The sequence below is a fragment of the Callospermophilus lateralis genome (genome assembly GCF_048772815.1).
Source record: "Callospermophilus lateralis isolate mCalLat2 chromosome 11 unlocalized genomic scaffold, mCalLat2.hap1 SUPER_11_unloc_1, whole genome shotgun sequence".
Taxonomy (NCBI): domain Eukaryota; kingdom Metazoa; phylum Chordata; class Mammalia; order Rodentia; family Sciuridae; genus Callospermophilus; species Callospermophilus lateralis.
Window position 1 is genome coordinate 4,491,994 of NW_027510153.1, and position 13,792 is coordinate 4,505,785.

The 13,792-nt window shown below is 45.5% G+C and overlaps 1 pseudogene; it reads right to left on the minus strand.

Moving 5' to 3' along the window:
• Positions 1 to 3,390: 3,390 nt before the first annotated feature.
• The window catches only part of LOC143639864 (podocalyxin-like protein 2), a 67,287-nt pseudogene continuing 56,885 nt past the window's right edge, over positions 3,391 to 13,792 (minus strand).

Here is a 13,792-nt window from a genome sequence, read left to right on the forward strand (position 1 = left end):
AGACCCCTCCCCATCTCCTAGGAGAGGTGCATAGCCCAGGAGCTAGAGCCAGCTGTTGCCATTCCAACAGCCCACCCCAGGCTTCCACCTGCCTGACCCAACCCTGGAAAGCTGAAAAAACAGAGGCCACAGCCTGCCTCCCCTGCCCCCACCCATGTTCCCATTCCCCCCACCTCACTATGCCTCAGTGTCCCTTTCTGTGAATGGGACAGTAGGACCTGCTTCCAAATGACTGCAAAGCTCAAGAGGCACCGGGCACAAGCACCAAGTGGAGGATGAGCTACACCTACAATAATGGATGGTCACCACTGGCCTCCTCTCTGTCCTGGCTCAATCTGGCTCAATCTATGTCTGCCAGTGTCCCCTCTTCATGCCAGGATGTAAGCTCCCTCCATTTCCCCTTCTCTCTCCTAGTGACACATCCCTCTTTCTTGCCCAGGTTCCTTGTGACTCCCAAGCCAAGTCCAATAGGCCCATGCTAATGCCCAGCGGTGCTCTTAGGCTTCAGCTGGACCTGCTGATCAAGGTCTCCAGGGTTGAACCCCAGGGTCAAGGGCCCAGTCACCTCCCTGCCCCTGGGCTCCTTAGCTTCTGCTATCTGTGCCCTGGGCTTTCCCTCTCTCTGCACAGGGTCACCTGAGCCACCAGCTCTCTCCCAAGGTCCTGACCCCACAGCAGGGAAGAGCTGTTCTTGGGGAGCAGCACACTCCTCCCCACCACAACCTGGTTCTCACTCCACAGTCCATCAATGTTTCCACTATAAAGCCACAGTTAAGAGCACACCATGCTGGTCCCTACTTCTGTCCCCTGCCAGGACAAAGTAACTTCTCTTTTTCCTTGGTTTAAGGTACTGGGGATGGAACCCAGAGATACTTAGGCATTTTCACATTTCTTATTTTTGAGACAGTCTTGGTGAGCTGCCCAGGCTAGCCTTGAACTTGTGACCCTACCAAACTCCCCATAGCAGCTGGATCACATGTGTGACCAGCAGCTGGTCAGAGCAAAGTAACTTCTCAAGTTAATTCAGGAATCCCCACTTTCAGGATGGGCCCCACTTTGTCCCATGCTTAGGCTGGGAGAGGGGCTACTCCCTGGTTCCCTGTTGGTACCTATAGCATGACTGCCCCTTTATGTGTCTCCCTGGCCCATGGGACCAGGAGATCGGGAGGGCTGAAGATAAGTTTCTTGATTAAACTTTCTTGAATCATAAACACAAAGACGACCCACCCCCCCCACAGGGCCACCAGCAAGCACACACACAGGCACACCTGCGCACAGGTGCAGGCAGGGCCTGCCACAGCAGCCAGGCCCTCCTAGATGACCCACCGCCACACAGGCCCACCAGCAAGCACACACACAGCAGCCAGGCCCTCCTAGACGACCCACCCCTCCACAGGCTCACCAGCAAGCACACACACAGACACACCTGCGCACAGGTGCAGGCAGGGCCTGCCACAGCAGCCAGGCCCTCCTAGATGACCAACCCCCCCACAGGCACACCAGCAAGCACACACACAGGCACACATGCGCACAGGTGCAGACAAGGCCTGCCACAGCAGCCAGGCCCTCCTAGATGACCCACCCCTCCACAGGCTCACCAGCAAGCACACACACAGCAGCCAGGCCCTCCTAGACGACCCACCCTCCACAGGCTCACCAGCAAGCACACACACAGGCACACCTGCGCACAGGTGCAGGCAGGGCCTGCCACAGCAGCCAGGCCCTCCTAGATGACCCACCCCTCCACAGGCTCACCAGCAAGCACACACACAGCAGCCAGGCCCCTTTAGACGACCCACCCTCCACAGGCTCACCAGCAAGCACACACACAGGCACACCTGCTCACAGGTGCAGGCAGGGCCTGCCACAGCAGCCAGGCCCTCCTAGGCATACTCCTTCACACACATAATGCCCCTCCTCAAGCCCACTCAGCAGAAGAGGAAACTGAGGGCAGAGGTCTCCTGAAAGTCACTACTAAGGAATGGAAGAGCTGGACTCAAGACACACCTGCTGCTCGTGACCCCTCATAAATTCAGGTGACATGGTTCCCTAGTGGGTCACCTCTGGGGACCCCACCATGCATGCCCTGCTCAGTCCCCAGTGGAAGCCTCTCCCTGGCCACTGAGCGTCCCACCGGAGCCCCCTCTCGCTGCAGTGCGGAGGTGGAAGGACTTTTTATAGCCACAGATGCCACTGATATATTTAAATCTCCTCCTGGTCTAGGGTGGGCTGGGGGATGGAACCACTGCCCAGAGCCCTGCTTGTGGCCACATGTGTGTCCTGATGGCTAGGGTGTGCACAGGGACTCAAGTGGGCAGCTTCGGGGAGGGTGGGTTAAATCGAGGGACTCAGGAGAGAGGCTGTAGACACTCAGGGCTCAGCCCCAGCCCAGTGCAGATTGGCTTCCTCCTTAGTCACCCCACTGGAGGACATGGAACCTTCCTGGAAGATGTGGGACCTGTCTGGGTCACAGCCTCCTGCCCCAGGCCAGAAGGGGGACAGTGGTCTGAGACAAATGGGATGTACCCACATCCACTTACCCCCTCAGCCACTGGTCCCCTCATTACATGCAAATACCAAGGGTCACATACCATGAAGGGGTGCTGCATTGCTCTGACCCCAAGGCTCCTGTGTCTCAGGAGAAGGACTGCAATCCCCCAGAAAGAGATACCTCAGAGGCCACAGACTCCCCTCCCACAGCCCAGGTGGGGCTCGGACCTCTGAGGGGCCTTCAGGTCTGGTGGGAGCAGTGTGAGGAGGGGCATTGCTGTCAGAGACATGGGTTGCCCAGCAGAGCCCAGGATGTGTGTCCCCACAGCCACTATCACCCATTCCTACTGCCCCACCCTAAATGCTGTCCAGCCCTGGGACTCTGGTACATTTAAAAATACGCCTGTGATACCAGCTACTTGGGAGGCTGAGGCAGGAGGATTACAAGTTCAAAGCCAGTCTCAGAAATTTAGTGAGACCCTGTCTCAAAATAAAAAGTAAAAAGAGGGTGGAGCAAGGGCTGGGACTCAGTGGTAGGGCCTTGGGTTTGATCCCCAGCATCACAAGGGAAAAAAAAAAGAAAGCAGTCAATAACCCTGCAGCTTCCAGGAATAAAGAACAGCGGGTCACAGGTCACTCTGTTTTCTCTCTTTTTATTGAGAGAAACCCGCGGGCCGGGGTTCACGGGGCCGGGAGAGGGGGTGCTGTGCCGAGGTCGCGGTGTGGAGTCGGGGGAAGCGGGGAGAAGCCCCGCGTCCAGGGCCTGGCCGCGGGTCGTGGTCCGGGGAGGGGGCACGGGCGCGTGCGGGCTCCGCGGAGGTCTTCTTTGGGGCCGCGCTGCTCCATCCCGGCGCGGACCCCGGCGGGCGCGAGGCCCCGGCCCGGCTCGCAGGCCTGCGCTCACAGGTGCGTGTCCTCCTCGAACACGTCCGAGTCCTCGGGGTCCCGCTTGCCCCCCATAAGCGCGCTGCAGCTCCCCGGGCCTTCAGGCTCGGCTGCTTCTGCATCTCCGACTGGCTGTCGCTGGCCACGTCCAGCGTGGGGTTGTCGTGGCAGCCGTTCTCTATGAAGCCCAGCTCCTCGCCGTGCGACTGCAGCGGTGGGAGAGGGCGCTGGGCGAGGGCGCTGGGCGCGGGCTTCGCTCCCCGGCCCGCCCAACTGCCCCGGGGCTTAGTAAGACCCAACGGGGCACCCCCAGGGGACCCCCTGAAGCTGGCATGCTCCCACTTTTCTGGTCCCACCCTGAGCTCCTGAATGACCCTTCGCACTAGGACACCCTGTCGCCCCCTGGGCTCGTGCGATCCCTTCCAACAGCCTTTGCAAGTCAAAGTCAAAACGCGCACTTCGGTGGGCTTGGAGCCGGGCCTTGCTCTTGGGAAACCTCCGCTTGGCGCCTGCGCAGGGCCGGCCCAGGGCCTGGCTCTGCCACGGACCCTGCAGAGGCCCAGGTGGGACCCCGAGGATGAGGACACATCCCCTTCCCGCAGTGCCCGTGCGGTCCTCGGCACAGCCCTCTGCACCTGGGACACCACCACACCATGCCTAAGGCGCGGGCACTGCGTCTGGTCCTTCTCCACCGGCTCCGGGGCCCAGCCCCGTCCCGTCCCTGTCCCCGGGGCTCACCACGTGCTTGAGCTTGGGCAGCCGGCGCTGCCAGCAGTTGTAGAGCAGGCCGAGCACGATGATGACGAAGCAGATGACCCCGATGATCACCAGCACCACAAAGAGCGTCCCGTAGTCACTGCGCACCTGGGTGGCCCGCGCCTGGCAGCTACTTGTCGTGGAGTAGTTCTGAATGCCAATCTAGGGGGGGAGGGGCCGGGTCCGTGGCTCAGGACCTGGGGGGGCTGCTGGAGCTTGGGACTGGGCTGGGGACAGGCACCTGGGCTCGGTGGGGACTGGGGGCTACAGGCTCCCACCTTGCAGCGGGCGCGGGGGATTCTGGTATGTTCTGGTCATTATGGGCCAGCTTCACTTCCCTGGGACAGTGCTGGGTGCTTTGGGTAGTTCCTGCTGCTGGAGTGTCACTGATGACACGGTGACAAGCACGCAGCTGGTGGTTTGTCCCGGGCCTGTCCTGTCTGCCAAGAGGCTGCTGTGCCCTGGGGCTGAGCCCCGAGGGCAGTGACGCCAGGTGGCTGTGTGGCAGGCCTGGGTGCACCACCGGGTCTTTAGTTCTTTGCTGGGAGCCATCAGCCAAGTAGGTATGACAAATTCCTTGCCAGCTTACTCCCATGCTGTCTAGTGGAAGGACTTCTGAAAGGTGACCTTGCTCAAGGACCAGGGCAGGATCCGTGTTTAGGGTGTTCCCCCTTTAGAATAGGGCAGTTTAGCATAATAGAAGAGTAGGGTGTTTCCCCTTTAGAATAGGGCAGTTTAGCATAATAGGAGAGTAGGGTGTTTCCCCTTTAGAATAGGGCGGTTTAGTATAATAGGAGATTAGGGTGTTCCTCTTTTGGAATAGGGCGTATCCTGCTGCTGAGTTCCTCTTGAGTGCTTAGGGTCAGACAGTATATTTTGGGAGACAGAAGCCCATGCGGAGTGGATTTGGGAGAGAGTGGATCAGGGCAGAGTGTGGATTTGGGAAGAGAACGTGGATTCCCCCAGAACGTGTTTGTAGACGGCCGGTGTGAGTTCGGGAATAAAGAATTGCTGTTTGAATCTACAAGCTGTGTGGAGACTCGTGATTTGTGCCCAGCCGAGAGACTGCGGCATCTGGTGGCTCGTACGCGGAACGCCTGAAGCTTGGGGGTAAGTGAAATTGCTCGCCCCTGAAGGAGAGCAAAAGAATGGGTGACCATTTCAAAAAACAATGTGTTCTTCTTCTGATTTATTTTGTTTTTCTTTCAAGCTGCCTATCCCTTGAAATTTCTCAGGCAAACTGGAAAAAATGGTTGACTAAAGGTTTGAAGTTTGTCGGCCCTGAGGAAGAGAAAATTGATACAACGATTTTTTATTCCGTTTTTGCTTCATTCAATTTCAGTTTTGTTTTGTGTTACCTTATTGGGTTGTGTTATCTTTATAGTAGATTAAAACAAACTGAAAAGATGTTAAGTAAATTGTTAGAGGTTCAGAACATGGAGAAAGACGTTTTAGATCAAGCAAAAGAGAAGGTCTCTCGAGCTAGTCAGACAGAGGAAGAAAATTTAAAGGAAAAGGGGTTGTTAGGAAAAAGGCCACAACAGGAGCCTGTTACTAACTCCGTTTTATCACAAGAGAGTTTAATTCAACCAACAGCCCCACCGATAGAGACAGCTGAGTGGCCCTCAAACCCCGTAGTTGATAAATGGGATCCTGAGACAGGACCTCAAAGATTAGCATGCCCTGTACTTGAACAGGTAGGAGGGCAGCGAATTCACTGTGCTTTAGATTTTAAAACAGTGAAGCAGTTAAAGGAGGCTGTAACAACCTATGGTCCCCAAGCTCCCTTCACGGTGAGCATGGTCGAGTCCATTACTAACTTGGACATGACGCCAGCAGATTGGGCTAGCATGTGTAAATCTGTGCTAAATGGAGGACAATATTTGTTATGGAAGGTTGCCAATGAGGAATTTTGTGCAGAGACAGCTAGGAGAAATGCAGCAGCCGGTTACCCTCAAAGAAATCTAGAAATGTTGCCAGGAAAAGGACCTTATGAGGGTCAGCGGCAACAAATTGAATATGATCCTGCTATATATGCACATTTGCTGCAGACGCAGTTAGGGCATGGAAGACTTTACAAGGACATGGAGATTTACAAGGTCAGCTATCTAAGGTAATACAGAGAGCTAATGAACCTTACGCTGACTTTGTAGATAGGCTAATTCAAACGGCTGCCAAAATTTTTGGGGATACGGAACAAGCAATGCCATTAATAAAACAACTGGCTTATGACCAAGCTAATCGTTGCTGCAGATTCAGGACTGGCTCCTATCTTATCTAATAGGATTTTGATCTTGAGATCTATTCCTTGAAGCAGTTTTGCCACTTGACAAAAATCTCAAGGGCTGGAAGGACCAATTCTGTTCCTAGAACTTCCTTAGGATTCATTCAACACTGGGAAAAAGTTAATTAAAAAAGCATTTCCCTTCTAATTGCACTAAGATCTGCAGAATTGATTGTAGCTCTACTACAAGGTCTGACCTAAAGAGAACTTGTAAATGGTGTAGAGTGATGGGTATGGCTCATGGTGTAGAGTGATGGGTGTGGCTCAGTATCAGAGTGTATAGGAAAGGAAGCTTTGACATCATCCGGTCAGCTAGGCCCACAAACTGTGTTTAAAAGGTGTTCAGTCTCTCCTGTACCTAGCACTATAAACTGAGGACTCATGAACATCTGAGCAGTTCTGTGCTTGGAGCCACCATTTGACAAAAATGGCTCCATTTTTCCATTCCGTGGTTTTCTTAAAATAGTTTAGTGTTTTATAGTCTCTTAATAGTAAAGTAGTGTTGCTTTCTAAGCTATAACAGCTGACTTTATTCTTCTACTCTGAACAATCTTGCCTTGTTTGAGTGTATATAATATATATAAAGGGAGCCTTAATGGATTTGTTTTCATAATTTAATATTTTTTGTATTTGCTCTTGTATAATTGTTTTTAATGGAAAGTATTACAGAATTGAGGGTGGAAATCATAGAACCAAAGTTATTCTTAATAAAAATCACCACGTGCTTGGACCATGCAGCTGTGTTTGTCTGATCTGTTTAAGGTGAATGTCCAGAACGGGATGCGGCTATATTCAATTCAGAGATCAGAAGGTAGTTCCAGGGTCTCCCTTGGTGACCATGGTCTTTGACAGCCTTCCCTGCAAATGTCCTGTCATCTGCATTTATACAGGCTGGGAATTTGTATGTCAAATAAGTTCATGCTAAGTCCTGCAAGGAAAGATTGAGCATTTTAGGTAGCTTGACAGGACCAATGGAGAAGCATTTTGAGAAGGGCCAGTTTTTAGTGCTTGTGAGCTAGTATAATTGTGATTCTGAAAATTTTTTTTTCTTACACAGATTAATGTTTTCATCAAAGAAGTTATTTTGGAAAACTATTTCATGATTGCATTATCCTCTTGTTTAAAATAGTTTGGAGGCTCAGGTCCCTTTATTTGATAATTGTGCTTTTATGATTTTATTTTTCAACCATAAATTAATTATTCAAGTGTTCAGTTACCCAACTTCTAGTGTCTCTGGACTAATTTTTCATTCGTTTGTTTGGTTTCTTTGTTTTTTCAAAGCCTACTTAGCAGAGTAGATCTGCTATCTCTAAGGTATATCATGAGCCCTAAAACCCATGCAGAATATGGATTCCAGAAATGATTTGAACAGTAGCTTCAAGGTTTTACATGGTGACAGTTTTGAAACCGTTTTGCTGGACTAATGTATGTGTGTTTTACAATAGTAATATATTTGAAAGAAGACGGGCCAATAAAGTGTTAAGTGAGTTTTAACATACTACATGCTGTAGTATATCTAAAAGAAGCATTAAAACATTAGTCTTACATTTACTTTAAGAAATGAACTTATTTTATTTCTAGGGTCTTGAGAGTAAATAAAAGCTTTATGTGCTATCCTTTTAAATCATAATTTCTATTTTCTTTTTTCCACCTGAGCAAATTAGTCTGATTATCAACTGGAAGTGTTTTGAGGGTCTCCCTATTTTGCCCCTTGATTTTCTGGAATGATAGTAATTCCCAGTGAAAGTAGTAAAAAGGGCTGTTAGATTTTTATTGAAGATATGTTCATTGCTCCTGGGGTTTGTGCACCCAGGTTCCCAATGTATATATGCATTAATATTTATTTTTATCTGTACTTATTGAATCATGAGCAATATCCTTAATGCCAACCCAGTTCTTCTCCCTCTCCTTCTTTCCATATTTATAGCTCTTTTCTCCAGCAGTGAAAACCTGGTTGCCAGCCTCCTCCTCATAGCTAATGATTTTTCCTCAGTCCCCTGTGTGTGACTTTTCCTCAGACACCTTGCTCACTCTGGCCTTGCCTAGTGGTTTTTCAACTGAATTAAGGAAAAAGAATGGAAACAACAATTTTTCTTGAGCTTTTAAACATGTGTTATAAATTTAATTAACTGAGTTGCCTCAAACAACCTCAACTACAACTACAGGTTTAGTATGGCTGATTGGGACCTTTCAAACTCCTTAAACAGTATACAACCCATGCTTAAATACAATTAGCACATTTTAAACTTACGTAAATTTGTTTCTAAAGCCAAGTCTATGTCAATTATTTTTGCATATTAAAAAATGACTTTTATACTACTATGGCCATTTTACTTTCATGTCTTCCTAGGAACATAGTTAAACACAACTTCCTGGACTTGTACAAATCTTATCAAGCCTAAAGGGAAAGGGATGCCTGCTTAGACCACATGAAGGAGCAAGATCTGGGTTGTTGACTGATTCTTACTTAGACCTGGATCCTGGCTGGACAGTCCAAGTTCATTGAACCATAAGTTAAGGCCTTGGACCAAGTCTTTTATATAATTAGCTCTTATTTGCTTTGTCATGGGAATTTTACTACCTCCCCATTTATTTTACTTTAAATTTTCAAAACTTGGTGTTCTTCCCAGAAATGGTGTGTGTTTTCACTTAACATGACCAATATTACCTACTCATCGTCAGCCTTTATGATATATAGGCCTTTTTTGTTACCATTATTGAAAACTTATGTATGGCCTTATTGATGTTCCATATAATTAGTAGGATCACTTTGAGATTTTGTGTATGAAAATATGTGTGGAGAATTATTTTCTTCAAGATATTTGGCTGTTTATTACCTTGGACATGCTGTTGGATTTTCTTCATCATTGTATATGATCTACTGGATTCCTTTTCTACTTAGTTATTATGTGTCTCCACTCTTGGTAATCAGTCGTCTTCTTGTACTATATATTTCTGGTTTCTTTATCTTGACTGTAAACTTTCCATATTCATAAATAGAAACAAACACATTCTTCCACTTTTAAAGAAAAGATATATTTTTCATAGAATGAACAAAATACACATACCTGTGAATATTCCCTTAAATTCCCTTTAATCGTCCTCGTTTTGTATTATTACCACCTTTTCTCCTGTGAGTATTAGTACAAATCTGTGACTCTTTGTAGGCTGGCTCAACTTCTTACTTTAATTTCCCTCTCCTTTTGTAGATTTTCAGAATATTTCAATTTAGCCAGAGAAAGTGCTTGAAGCTTATTATGTCTTTGTTTTCTGTTTATTTATAAAACATTGCTTTTAACATTTCTAGCAACATCCTTGCTTTTTGTTATATAGGATGTTTTGAACCATCCTCATTTTTCTTTTCTCTGACATGTTACATAGGACCTGTGCCCATCAAAGAGTCCTGGTTCCTTTCAGTGGAGAACAGAAATACACCTCAAAGTCTGTCATGAGGGGTGCACAAAAGAATTTATAGTGGACAAGTATCCCTGCAATTTTAATAGTGACAGAATGAGAGAACATGAAATTACCCTGGCTTTTCCCATTTTAAACCTTTGTTTTTCTGTGTTATTTTTCTTTACATGAACCAGAAGATTTTTCTTTACATTAATGAAGATTAGCCAAGATGTTCTCTTTGAAAATAAGAATCAGGAAAGGGGACCTGCTTGCCCAGATACCCAAATGCACTTTCCAAGCAATAGTGACTTAACTGGCCCTAGACTGACCCAGGTTGGTCAATGGAGCAGAGTTTATAGTCCCCCCCCAAAACATTGATTTGCCCATTGAAATTACTATGATTGAGGTAAAATTTTACTTCAAATTAGGAAAGAATAAATTTAATGAAAAGTTTGGGGGCAATTGGAACCATATATTCTTCTACTTAACACCATATTGAAGAATAATTCTCAAATTTATTAGTGTTCAACACAAAAATAACACTATAGACATATTCAAAGAAATATAAAAATACTTTTATAATCTTGGGAGTGGGAGAAACTTACTAAGCAAGACATCTAACCCCAAATTTATAATGAAGAAAACTATGAAAATTTAAATTTATAAAAATAGAAAATGGACCAGGTATAATGGTGCACAACTGTGATCCCACCTATCAGCAAACTAAGGCAAGAGGATCACAAGTTCAAAGCCAGTCTCCACAACTTAGTGAGACTGCCTCAAAATAAAAAAGGGCTGAGGATGCAGCTCAGTGGTAAAGCACTCCTGGGTTCAATCCCCAGAACCTGAAAAAAATTACATAACAGACTAAGATATATTTCATATATGTTAGCAAGTGAATTACAAATGGATTACACACAGATTATCTATTAATGTCAATAAATGAACAGAATTTATGCACAGGAAGTTTACAAATGAATAAAATGGTCCAGTGGCATTTGAAGAGATGCTCAGTGTCACCAGCATTAGTGAATGCAAATTAAAATAACAGTGAGTAATTTTGTACAAATACTCACAAGGCAAAAAATAAACACACAGTTGTGTAGGGTTTTTGTTTAGTGTGCTACTAAAGATTGAACACAGGGGTGTTCTACCACTGAGCTACACAGACAAGGTCTGCCCAGGCTGGTCTCAAATTTGTGATCCTCCTGCCTTAGCCTCCCAAATAACTGGGATTACAGGTATACATCACCGCTCCCAGAAATACATAGTTTGATAATAGCTATTAGTGATGTTATGGAGATATGGGTATTATTTTTCATATATATTATAAATATATATTTATATCTTCAGCAAGAGTACAAATTAGTAAAGCCAATTTGAAAGTGCAAATGTCTTAGTATCCCTTAAGATGGACATAATAAAAAAGACAGTCAAAAACAGGTATTGATGAGAGTGTGAAGAAATTCAAGCATTGTTGCATTACTGGTGACAATGTAAAAGGGGCAGCTACTCTGGAAAAGTTTAGCCGTTTTTTTAAAAGTTAAATATAGATTTACCACAAAACCCAGCACTTCTAAGTATATACTCAAGAGAAATGAAAACACACAGATTTGTGCATACAAATGGTCATAATAGGAATATTCATAATAGCTAAGATGTGGAAACAACCCAAATGTCTATCAATTGATAAATGGAAAAGCAAACTATGGTATATCCATATAGTAGAATATTACTCAGTTACAAAAAGGAATGGAATGCTGATAGATTCTAAAATAAGGGTAAATCTCCAAATCTGCAAGTAAGAGGAGGCAAACAAAGGACCACATGATATATAGTTACATTTTCTTTGTAACATCTGGAATGTGAAGACAAACCATTTGATGGCCTAGTTGGCTGTAATGGATGATTGCAAGGTTTCTTTTTCAGGGTGATGGAAATGATTTAAAATTGTGATGGTTGTAAGACTCTTTAAACATATGAGTAATCTGCCTGGGCATAGTGCCACACACCTGTTATCCCAGTGGCTTAGGAGACTGAGGCAGGAGGATTGCAAGCTTAAAGACAGCCTCAGAAACTTGGCAAGGTCCTAAGCAACTTAGCAAGACCTATCTCAAAATAAATATAAATAAGTAAAAATAAAGTGCTGAGAATGTAGCTTAGTGGTTAAGTGGCACTGGCTTCAATCTGTGGTACAAAAGCAAAAACAATCATATGAACAATAGTATTAATATGAACAATATTAATATCTACTTAATGGGTAATTTTATTGTGAGTTATACCTCAGTAAAACATTTAAACGTATGGATATATTTGACACAATTACAGTTCTAGCAATTTGTCCTTCAGAATGATGTATGTTTATATACCTTGTTGTTCAAAGATATTTGTAGCAGCTCTCATAATTTCTGTTATGAGACAATCCCCATCCAGTAGTATTTTACTAAATTAAATATAATACCTATCCCCTTTAACAAACTATAATACATGTCTTTCAATATATTATTCTTTATATAGAAATTTGGATTTGAAGTTCTACTGTTCTATAAAAAAGGCTATAGAACAATACATGTAGTATAATCCCATTTACATGAAAAAGTCTGAAAGTATATTTGGCCACACATCTATTAAAAGTGTTTAGAAATCGGCCTGAAACCTTACCTATCCAGTTAGTAGTAGTTACTTTCTGGGAAAGGAAACTGTTTGGGCTCAGAAACAAAGGAGGCTTCCATGTTTAATCTGCTATTTTTATATTTTGAGGCTTTGTGCAATGAGAATGAGCCACTAGTGTTCAAAAAGACAGACACAAAGAAGAACCTAACTGTAAGTATGCTTAATACAAAAGTATCTCTTAAAATTTAAATGTATTCATTTTATAGTATTTGCTCACAAAGTGCATATGTAAGTTCACTATGGAGATAGAATTTTACTACAATAGAATGCTTCAGTGTTCAGAAACCCCAGACACCATAACTGATGAAGTCAAAGGGGGAAAGGGACCCAGTGAAAGAATAAAGAGAAGTTCAGTCTTCAGAATGGCAGTAAGGAAGGTTTTGACCCTTCGTCACCCCCAGTTGACGGTTACCTTGATTGTGAATTGACTGGATCAAGACACTTAGAAAGTTGGTAAAGACACTTCTGCATGCATCTGTGAGTGTTTCCAGACACGATTGCATGTGCATCGCTGGACTGAGGGAGACCCATGCTGAATGTGGACAGCACCGTCCATTTGGCTGGAGACTCAGAAGGAAGAAAAAGCAGAAGCGGGAAGCAGGCTCACGCAGGCCCAGTAGGCTCTCCGTTTCTTCATTGCTGTTATTGCCTGTGGATATCAGACTCTGGCTCCTTCAACCGTTAAATGTGGACTCTCACCAGCGACCCTTCAGCCTCAGACTGGGCTGCACCATTGGTCCCTCTTGTTCTGCAGCTCCAGCTATTTGGGACTAAACAGCTACTGGTTTCCTGGGCTCTCCGGCTTGCAGACAGCCATTGTGGGACTATCCAGCCTCTGATCGCATGAGCCAAGACAATAAATTCCTTTTTATAATTACGTACAAGTTGTGTTGGTTCTGTTCCATAGATCCCTAAGACTCCCTTCAGAGTGGAGCAGAGAGTGAGTGAGCCAAGGTTTCTTGAGAGAGATCCAAGGGACATAGGTTTTGCTTGAAGACAGCTTTGTCCTTTACATTTTTCTACTGCTACTGGAATTTCAGGTAATGTGCTTACAGTCCTCTGGGTCTTCTGCTGCTGTTTTTATTGGCTGGAGTCAAGGTGATTGAGAATGTGAGGAAACTGGTACTTGGTGTACAGGGCTTTCGGGGAGCTCCTGATTGGCCAATCAAGGTCTTGCTGGAAGATGTGCTTCCTGGTAGGTGGTTAAATTTCTGTTTGCCTTTTTCCTTGATTCCAGGTGGAGTCTTCGTTATATTACTGAGTACATTTCTTCTGCCCTGTCTGGCTGCATACTTGAGACTTAAGCTT